Raw genomic sequence first — 9639 nt, 5'->3', positions numbered from 1 at the left:
GTACTTTATATGTATAAACACTTGGTTCGTCTGAAAAAAAAAGAGATGTATAAAACAAAATGTAGCCATGGGAATAACATTTTGTCAATTACTTGATATAAATATATTGTGTGAACACTTTTTTGTTTAATAAACTAAAATGCCAAAACAGGATTCATTTGTATAGATCAAATGAGTTAAGGTCCATGTAATGAACTTCGATGTTGATTATAGGAGTAGTATTATTAATGAGTTTCTGCTTTCTTTCTGTCTTGTTTTTCCACTGTTTACAGCAATTCGTTATGCCCGTAATTATATCAAATATCACAGTAAGTTTACTACTTCTTAACTTTCTGAAAGTAGGTCGACGAATTAAATGCATCGGGACAGCAAGTAATGGGCCTTAATCTACCATGCTTTAAGACGCTTTCAAGGGAAAAATACATAGAAGGTTGCAAGTTACTTAACTGTAAATCACTCCGCGCCATCTTAAATGCATTGTTTTTTACAAATCTTTCGAATCTATTTATTGCTAAAAAATAGTTTTGGATGAGCACCTGTTCTTATTATCTAAGTGTTGATGCAATCTTTTGGTCGATGACAACTTTTTGCATTTGTACAGAACATGGCCGTTGTTATTAAGAGCTAACAGAAACTATCTAGACATCGATTGCGGGACGAATCTTTAAACTTTCGTCTGCATACGAAACTCGGCATGTATAAAAAATGATCACACATCATCTGTTTGTTATTTAGCTGGACATATAAGTAGAAATAATATTCAGTAATATAAATATGAAGTTTAAGTACGACAGAGTTTAATACAGCCACAAACAACATATTAATCTCTAGTTCATAAATAAACAAGTTTATTTGATTCATATTTTTTAAACATACTTCTGCAACTAGGATAAAGGCAAAGATATATTTATTTTTGCGAATATTGATTATAGGAATCAGACCTATAACTTTTAAAATGTTTGCCAGCTTACTGTATTGTATCGGTAAATATAAAATGACACAATGTGTGTACCTATGTTGTTGTTTTAAATGGCATTATTATGTAAAGTGTTATTGGAATATACAATTTACGAAGTCACCATGCGATTGAACAGTTTCCTCTATTGCTTTTGTGAATATAATTGTTTCCAAAAAATCAGTTTTCAACGTATATTACGTTGAACCCGCTTTAACAATTCCATAACTACATATTCGGAAAACGATTGAGATATTTTGTTAACGATAAAAAAACATTCATAACCTAGGTTTTAGTTGCTTGTTAATCTACATACTTGGATATCAGTGAAGGTAATTCCTTTGCGGGGATGGATTATGAATCGCAAAGCTTATTTACTATAAACACACATATGTTTGATAAATTTACGTTCATGCAAAATCCATTCCGTAAAAGCCATTAACTTATCCTCTCTGAGATCAAAAAGCATTATCTGCCATTCCATTTGATGTACTTTGTCTCTTCTGTTGTCGTAATCAATTATGCTGTATACTTATATTCCTTGTTTTTATTATGTAAGAACAAGAGACTTTCTCCACTGTTATACGGCTGACATCCACTAGCATCACAGTACTCGCTTTCATAGTAGCTGTAACGTTTTCAATACAAAACGCCGTCTATGTTTTCGGTTATAGCATTAAGCAAGCAATTAGTTGGTTAATCTGAGTAGGCCAAAATAACCTTATTAATGTATGCCACGGTACTAAATTGAAGATGAATCGTTGCTGAGCTATGCAAGTAGCCAGATTGGCTTTTACGTTGTATTATTTGCAAAGGTAGCAAAAGGTCCAAAGCTCGAGTACCGCAATTACTGCGTCATTTTCTCATATACATTGACAAGTGGATAATTAGGATTTTTTAGCGATTAATAAAAAAATTATCAAATCAATGATCACTGTATATGTGTTCGTTGTCAATAAATACTGTTTCTAAGCATGCTTTGTGCTAAAGGTCAAAACGCATCAACGACTTTTGGTGTCATATGGTTACCACCAGAGATACGCCCCGATTCGATACCAACTTTTTAAGTAAACTATAACGTGTTCACAGACATGAGATACTGGTTATACTGAGGAAACATTTTCAATAGTGTCTAGCAGAATGCGTTCTAATTTCAATATTTAATATCTCCGTCTACACAAGGTACAAACATGACACGGAAAGACTAACTTTATTAGGTCCTTATTTCCGACGTGTTGATTATTAAAGTAATAAATAAAGTGAGTTTATGTTTATGAGCGATGTCTAGACAGTCATGATTGAAGAATGTTTAGCAAGTATCCGTATCCCCGAACGGTAAATAAAGGATGTCTGCTGTCTTAGTATCTTAGTATCTTATCGTGAAATGCAGAATATACTTGAACTCTATTCAATTGTGTGTACAAGTGTTTGCAATAAAACGAAAAAAAAATAGTTTGAAAATACAACACTACGCATTTCAAACTGTTCAATACATATATTTGTGAAATAGCGATTCTAATAAATTCCATTTAATATGTATTTTCATAGTATTGTATGGAAGTGTTCTTGCCAAACGCGTCTACATCTGCACGCAACAGTGTTTATGTTGTTTTTGTATTCTTGATTAGTACATTTTCTCTTTGTTTGGTGTAATGGAGAAAAACGAATCCATTTATATAGCAAATCTTCCACAACGTCATGGTGTGAATTAACATCAAATATTAAGTCCATTAGATAACACTTTAACCACAACCTCGACTGTTAAGACTCTCACAGAGGCGCGCAAATGTTTGAGTAAAAGTCGTGATCAATACCCCTTTTGAAACAAACATTCTCGCATGTAATAGAAACATAATTCTAGCTTTTTGGAGTTCGGAAAAGTCATCATATAAAGTTTTATATAAGAGGAAAGTTTCTTGAGTGCAAACAAATGCGAAATGAAGTATTTTCGTTATGGAACCCTTTCTTAAATGGCGATAAGGCATTTCCTTCTAGCAATAAAGCGTTGTAGTTGTTTCCTTCTCAACTCAGAGTGATTGCATATTCGGGTTCTATTAAAAATGTCAATATTGTCCACTCAGTTTTAAGTGTTTTTTACGAAATGTTTGCTGTATCACATATAGAACTCACAACGCAAGGCACGTCGGAGGAGTGTATTTTATATATATGCTTAACAAAAGGTGAGTATTTATAGGTATTAACATTAGAAATCAGTCTATCTGTTATAATGGTATATTGGTATATATATATATATATATATATATATATATATATATATATATATATATATATATATATATATATATATATATATATATATATAAATATAGTTATATATATATAGTTATATATATATATATAGTTATATAAGTAAAATGTAATAATCCAGATTGTGAATATTATATAATAAAAGTAAAAACACGTGTCTGGGATTTTAAATATATATTGAATTAGCCAACGCGTTTCGCATAGCTCATCAGGGCATAATACAATATATTACAACGTCAAAATGTCATGGAGATATTATCATATCAATTATGACGTCATAACGTCAATAAATATTAAATGAAACTCGAGTTACCATTTCTTGATATATTGATTATAAAAAACAATACTGAAATTAATACTGATATATATTACAAAGAAACTGATTCTAAACAATATCTTAATTTTACCTCGTGTCATAATAAACACACAAAGATAAATATTCCTTTCACTTTAGCGAAACGGATCTGCACCATAGTTTCGAATGATAAACTTAAACTAAAACGTTTAAATGAACTTAAGCATTCCCTTATTCAAAGAAAATATCCACAATCTATTATAAATACAGGTATTAAAAAAGCACTTTCCATCCCTAAACATGAATTACTTTCAAAATCAACACAAAAAGACAAGAGTAATATAATTCCATTTATTTCAACACAAAATCCAAAAAATAAAGAACTGTTTGGCGTATTAAAAAACAACATTGACATTTTACAAACAGACCCGGTTATGAATAAAATAATTTCAAATCAGAAGATAATAAAATGTAAGCGACAGCCACCTAATTTAAAACGTCTGTTAACCAAATCTTACTTTTCATCTCAAGAACCAAGAGTATCCAAATGTAATGACCCTAGATGCGCCTTGTGTGGTTATATTATTGAAGGGAATTCTTTTGATTTTAATGGCAAAATGTTCAAAATAAAAACTAATATGTCATGTGATATACAAAATGTGATTTATGTATTAGTATGCAATGGATGCAAACAATATTATATAGGCCAAACTGGCGATAAACTTAGAAATAGGCGATCTGTCCATGAACAACAAATGCGAGACCCCTCAACAAGACAGATGCCTTTAAGTAAACATTTAGATGAATGTTCACATAATGAACCAAAATTTAAAATATTTCCATTTTATAAGCTATTTTCGAACAATATTTCAGCTAGGTTAGCAAAAGAACAACATTTTATACATGTATTTAAACCCAAATTAAATTTCATTTAATATTTATTGACGTTATGACGTCATAATTGATATGACGTTATCTCCATGACATTTTGACGTTGTAATATATTGTATTATGCCCTGATGAGCTATGCGAAACGCGTTGGCTAAATCAATATATATTTAAAATCCCAGACACGTGTTTTTACTTTTATTATATTTATATATATATATATATATATATATATATATATATATATATATATATATATATATATATATATATATTTATTATCTTTAAATACGTTCTCAAAACTAAAAAGAGAAAGTGCACGTCATTATTCGATTTTCAGGGTATTGTTTGCGCTGTACATACATTATTGTAAAACTCTATTTGTTATACCATTTAGTTTACTATATGCATTTTCATACAGTCAGCGATTATTGCAGACAAATTGAAGTATAGTAATAGGGGGAACCTAACGTATATTTATACAAAAACAATAGTTGCATCTCTCAATTCAACAAGACAATAACTTCGTTTACATAAAAACATTTTATTGGGACGTTTGAATCGATAAAATACCACATAATTTCAAATAATTACAATTGTGAAAAAACGATAAATAAAGCAGTTGAAATCGCATCCGAGTTAAATTGATATTTGAAGTGCATGAAACATCAAATTATTTAGTTACACTACATGTTAAAATACAGCCTTCAACATAGGCTCAGAATTATTTTAATCTAAAGTTATACAAAATGCTTAATTATGCATGACTATGCGCATTGAATTTCTAATATAATTAAGTGTTATATCCAGATATACCAAATCGTGCACAATGTGTATGTTATCATGTCTATTATATAACATCGCTTTACATTTGTTAGATCCTTGTTTACTGGATAAAAACCAAATATGGATAAAACATGCTCGCAAAATGTGTAATAATAGTCATAGAAACATTCAACAGCGATCGTTCATTCTTTGTTTTTTCAACATTGTACAACCTTTTTTGCTGCAAAAAATCAGCCATATGTATTACGTATGTACGAAAAGTGGAAACTGTTGGCTTTATTATTTCCCCCTATAAAGTTCTCGATAATTGTTCTGAAAATTAGAACATGTGTCTTTGAAAACAAAACTATTTAATCAATGAACTTCATATATGTAAATTGAAATCATTTTGCATTTATTGCAGTCTTTACATACGATTATATTTAGGATTGGTAATGTTTAAGGTTTTATTTTGTCCTCGTTGTAGTGTTGACATGCCGAATGTGTATACATTGTTTGCACATTTATGATGCCACCTAGTTTACGCACTCTATCGTCTAATGGTATGAATGCATTATAACCTAGTTTGCAGAAGATAACGTTATTGGTCTAGCCGTGATACTCATCGCACGATAGCGTGAACCTAAAGGCCCAGTCTCACTATGATGCCAGTGGAGACCCGGTGCATGATCCGGGATCTACCAGGATGAACCGGGACTCTACCAGGATGAACCGGGCTTCACCGGGAACGACCGGGATTAACCGGGGACGACCGGAGACAACCGGAGGTCTCCCTGGAAAGTATTAAAATGTTTTATACCTCCGGGTTGAACCTGGAGTCACCGGGAAGGACCGGCGACGACCGGCATGGCACCGGGAACAACCGGGACGGCACCGCAGCTCCACCGGGGTCCATACAGACCCCTGCAGAGCGACGGCAACGCCCCGGTTGTCGCCGGTGGTGCCCTGATGGAGCCCCGGTGAATGCCGGCAGAGTACCGGTATAGCTATGGTACATCGGTAAACCGGCGCTCTGCCGGTACGCCACCGGCATTAACCGGTGCTCCGCCTGGGCATTACCGGTGACGACCGGGGTTAAACCGGGGCGTTGCCGTAGCTCTGCCGGGGTCTGATGCCGGTATAGCCCTGGTCTCTGCCGGGACGCTGCCGGCTTTCACCGGGACTCCACCTGGGCATTACCGGCGACAACCGTGACTCTGCCGGGGCTTCACCGGGATAACCGTAGCTAGTCCGGGGTCGCCCGGGACTCTGCCGGGTCGTTAACCGACTTGAACCGGGGCGGCACCGGGAAATAGTGTGACTGCATTAAAAAAAAAAAGTATACGCATCATCCCGGTTCTAGCCGGTCGGCCGGCGTTAGCAAACCGGGATGGACCAGCGCTCTACCGGCAATAATGAGGCTTAACATAAAGGATATAGGTACATTTGATTGCAGTGTCGGAACCATTCAATTTAATATTTATAGCTTCTATCCCTCGCTTTATTTATATCAATTTAATGCATTCAGGTATCTCACACCATCTTGAACAACCAAAAGAAGCAATTGCATGAAGTGCTTTTCTTATAATGAGATTTCAATGTGTTTACATTGTAAAAAATGCTCATATTGCGTGTTGGGAAACCATTCTTTTACAGACACAAGTAATTAACAACATATAACTTCAATATGACCTCCAATCTTACAACTATATTGCATTTCTATGATTTATAACATTGGAGCCAGTCTAAGATAACGGATTGATGACATTCAACCCGCAAAAGCCGTTTCGCTGTACAATCGCGTGATTTAAAGGTTAAGGTCATAATTTAAATGTTCAATATACAGCAATTCATGGCTGTAAATTTTATAATATAAATTGTGCATGCATTACAGGATTACACAATATCTTTCAACAAATGCTAATCTAAGGTAATCGTCAAGATTCAATGACAAAGGTAGGTTTTCATTCAGTTCTTAAATATGACTTCCTTCGATCTAGATATCCTCATGTTTTAATGTATTTCAAAGTAACTTTGAACAAATGGTACCATAAATCTGTTGCCGTGTTACCTACAAAATGACTTTCACATAGAAAGCGATTTCAAGATACGATGTTACTTTCAGGAAAAAAAACATGTTCAATAAGAAATCCTAATGGGCGGTAGCAAAACCAAAGTAGACAGTGGCCTGTTAGAAAACAATATGGCCTGCTATTTTTACAAACAAGGCCTAACATTCAAATGGTAATAGTTCAATGTTTCTTGTTATCAATTATTAAGCATTATCATTTTGTAATTCTGTGTGAAAGCCTGGTAAAGATTGAATTAGAAGTTAAGTTTCTATTGCATCACCACCTCAAGTATTTATCCCTAATGGACGGCGGATGCATTTTGGTATTACACTTGTTAAAAAAAATATGTAACCGTGACCGGAAGATCTAATTGCGGGGTTTCCTTGTCCGATAAAACTTAAGTACAAAAACAGCCCCTGCTATGCAACCAACCTCAAAACACTATTACACATATGTTATACCCTACTTGTGGTGGAAGAATCTAAGGCCCTAGTAGCTAAGACCAAAACGTAACTTATGCCGTTGAATTTCTCAAGAAAATGAAGCTGAAACTGAAGAATACATCATTCAATATCGGGAATACATAATAAACAATTTCCCGGATATTGTTGGTTATTTTTTAAATATGTTCCGCGTTGAAGTTCTGATACGTATGAATTTAAACATACGGGAGATAGCTCAAGTGGCTTGATTAAAAGCATCGGCAAAAAAACAATTGTTATAGTACTAAACTAACCAACTCTTAGCCGTACATAAGTTTGATTCTACCGTGAATGTATATACAATTCGTATGTATATGAGTAAAGCACTGTTTATCTAAACGTAAACATCTTTTCCGCGAAACAAACACACACACGTTAGTGATCGTGACATCAACACACCAAATCACCCAAAGGTACATCGGCTTCTTATATAAACATCAAGTAAATTATTTACATGATGTCATGTTTATTGTTAAACGCTGTAAACATTTGGCTAATAAATGCATAGTGAATGCCAAATAAACTTTAACGTTACAATTTGATGAACTTAGATATACCATGTTTTATACTTATGCGTTTCAGTGCGATGCATAATACATATATTAGATATTTGTCAATGGTACGCATTTGTAAAATTCAGCACGTGAATTGACAAAAAAAGTATTGCAATGAAAGAAACGATAATATACACTGTTGATGATCATAAACTTTGTTGACTCTTTATATAAATGAAAAAAATACTGCTTATTTATTAAATGCCGGATTATGCCGCGGTCTTTGTACTTAAAAAATCATGTTTTGATGGGTTTTGATCTGTCTTGAAATATGATACGTGCATATATTTATATTTTTTTTTTCTTTGGGTATATGATGTCTTTCTTGTAGAGTATTATGTGCCGCGAAACAAATCAGCGCTCTATAGCAGTTGGTCACACAAGTGACGCAATAAGTCGCGTTGGTGTAGTCTATATCATGATCAGCGACCGGAGCCCATATTCCCCAAATAATTAGTTATGAGAATAATGAATATTCTTCATAATGAAATATTCCAAAAATGCCTTAATTTATTTTCAGAAAAAAACTGTCCATGAACCATCTCTATCTACATGATTTTTCATGTAGAGCATTTTGTAAAGGATGTAAAATCATCACTGGTAAACTGCATATATTCAAACGCTTCACGCATTTTTCTTGGTTTGAAGTCTCTTCTTTACTCTTAAGTCTATGAACGGTTGATGAAAAATGGTCCTGAATTACACGGGTACTACTCACTGTGGGGGAGTTCTTTGAGATCCATCTAATACACCAAGTACTGGATCTGCCCTGGAAACTGACTCGATTGCGTCTCAATAAACTACGGGCTTTCGATGCAATCGATATCAAATAAATAGCTTATAACTTGGAGGCGCTTTTTTAACATAGCTTATTATTTATTTATAGTCTACATGTGTAAGTTGTAGTATTATTTTTGTCAATAACATCATTTATATGTATTATCTGTTGGTACACTTGTGCCTGTTCTTAGATTGCGACTTGACTAACTGTACAGGTTCGTTTACGATATCCAAATGCACTATAATGTAGATATCATTTGACATTTTTAACTCAGTTTGTTTAGAGTATGTTTCTGTTTAAGGTTTATATCGTGAAAAAGTATGTCAGAAAGGCCGTTAAAGCATGACTTAGTCTATTATTGTTGATTATTTAATTATCGAAATGAATACAACAAAAGTCTTTATATGAGGAACATGTTCCTCTTGAGTAATGGTATTTTGTACTTTGTGTACTTTTTCTGGAAAGTACAGACACATTTGTTCGTCTTGTTTTGTACAGTGTTTATTGTTTGTGCGTTTGTAAATAATATCAGACGTTTAGAATTTTTAATATACTCGTTTTACTGCTCACATGTGTGTT

The sequence above is a fragment of the Dreissena polymorpha genome, chromosome 8 (genome assembly GCF_020536995.1).
Source record: "Dreissena polymorpha isolate Duluth1 chromosome 8, UMN_Dpol_1.0, whole genome shotgun sequence".
Classification (NCBI taxonomy): domain Eukaryota; kingdom Metazoa; phylum Mollusca; class Bivalvia; order Myida; family Dreissenidae; genus Dreissena; species Dreissena polymorpha.
Note: the sequence above shows the minus strand (reverse complement) of the source record.